This window comes from Helianthus annuus, chromosome 2 (assembly GCF_002127325.2).
Source record: "Helianthus annuus cultivar XRQ/B chromosome 2, HanXRQr2.0-SUNRISE, whole genome shotgun sequence".
NCBI lineage: Eukaryota > Viridiplantae > Streptophyta > Magnoliopsida > Asterales > Asteraceae > Helianthus > Helianthus annuus.
The window spans coordinates 106,149,751-106,152,060 of NC_035434.2; positions in this window are offsets into that span (position 1 = coordinate 106,149,751).

Genomic DNA, 2,310 nt, shown 5'->3' on the forward strand with positions numbered 1-2,310 from the left:
TCGAGTATGGTTCTCTGGTTGAGATGCCCAAACATGGTGTGTGTGGAGTCGTCGTACAAAAGTTATAATGTTATTTTTTTAACATTTTTAGTACTATATATATACATGTATATCTCGCAATCCAATACAATTTCACCACAATCTTTTAGTCTCTATATTTTTCCACTCTCTACAACTTTTCTACTCGTTATACCAAAAAAACAAACAAATGGAAGGCTCATCTTGTTGGGAATCAGACATTAATGCAGCAGAAGATTGGGACTTGGTTGCATCCATATTCATGGTGAGATCGAATTGAATGTGCAGAATGATAATATGAATGCAGAAGGTTCAAAGGCAACAAGTGGACAATTCGTATGAAACTCAATGTGTCTTGATGCCGGAAGTTATTGCCGGGAATCAAGATTATATACTTCATCATTTTGGCGGTTGAGAATGGCGGGAATAACTGCCTTGCAGTTTGAATTATACCCGCTTATCTAACTCGCTTATCGTTCTTACATAAGTTATCATAATACCGAATAATGTACATGTTCTAATACTTATACATAATAAACATAATAAAGTTTAAATAACATCTCTAACATAACCCCTTAAACTTAATTATGTTTCTTAGCATGCTGCATGACACTCATGTTTGCTTCTTCAACGGCCTTCCTCGCATGATTGAAATCAAAGCGCCTCCGTTTCTTTTGCAGGTTCCAGGTACCCTCCCATTCGTTTCCGGCATAAAGAGCATAATGGTCCGAAGCAGCCTCATCTTGAGCATCACCAGCACTTTTCCTCCTCTCATGGCAGCCGAATGAAGAACCTTCTCCTTCTTTCACCACATCCTTGTCAAACACCTTTTCTTGAACCACTTTAAACCTATAATAATATACTAAGACGTCGAGATACATAGCATAGATAATTCTCAGTATTCACCGTCTTGGTAATCATATCCCAAATCCTTAGCAACCACCGGCCATAAATTGTCATTAGTGACACTCCGGTAGCCACCATCTCGTTCCACTATTACGTATAATCCCAGCAAATCAATCTTTCTTTTATTCGGTGCAAATGGAGGAACCGGCCTTGAAGATATTCCCATTTTGACGTTTAAGAACCACGTCACCATCTCCTCGAACTTTGCCTCCAAAACATGTTTGTATTTGAATACAAACTCCCTCTCATCTATCATATCAAGTAAGGATTGCAATCGGCGAAATCGTGGAACTCCATGGCTTTGATAATCAACTCCAATCCGTCTCTTGTGATGACAGATTCAAGTCTTCGAAATAAGAGTTAAGATATCTTTCTTTGAATTCATCATCCACTGTGCTCACATCAAGAATTCCCTGTTTTTCTTTTAGTCCGATTTCCTCTTCCTTTATCAAGCCGCTCATATCATTCACGGAATTAATAACCGGTGTTGAGAACATTGGAAAGATTTTGCAAGTGTCACCCGACTTGTTAACGGTGTAACCTTGCAACGTTAATTGGTCCAAACTCAACACGTTCCGGTCTAATTCCGGAGAGTAGAATACACTTTGTATTCTCATTGTCTCATTGCTTGATTTTATTTCTACCCCCCCCCCCCCAACCCCTCGAGTAAATAAGAAATTGTTTTCCCCAGATCTTGTTTCAACCCCAACGATGTGTTTAATACGTTTAAACACATTCAAATTTCCAACAATCTGATGGGAAAATACAGAACTTACGTACCAGATGTCGCCCCATTGGCCTCCTTCAGTACCGATAACAATCATCACTTGACGATCATTGATCACTCCTTCTTGTTTCTGTATTCCTACGTTCACTACCTGATGAATCAGTTGGGTCGCTTCGTCGTTTTCTTTTGCCTTACATGAATATATCTGGTGCCCTAGTTGGTGACAATAATAACAAAGTCTCACTCGAGGAATTCGTTTCTCTTTATCGTTCTCTTCGTCTATGCAGTGTTGACATGGCAACATGGTTGATGTGGGTTTGATTTCTGTCTTCCTTCCCAACGGTGCTCTGATACCACTATGTTGGGAATCAGACATTAATGCAGCGGAAGATTGGGACTTGGTTGCATCCATATTCATGGTGAGATCGAATTGAATGTGCAGAATGATAATATGAATGCAGAAGGTTCAAAGGCAACAAGTGGACAATTCGTATGAAACTGAATGTGTCTTGATGTCGGAAGTTATTGCCGGGAATCAAGATTATATACTTCATCATTTTGGCGGTTGAGAATGGCAGGAATAACTGCCTTGCAGTTTGAATTATACCCGCTTATCTAACCCGCTTATCGTTCTTACATAAGTTATCATAATACCGAAT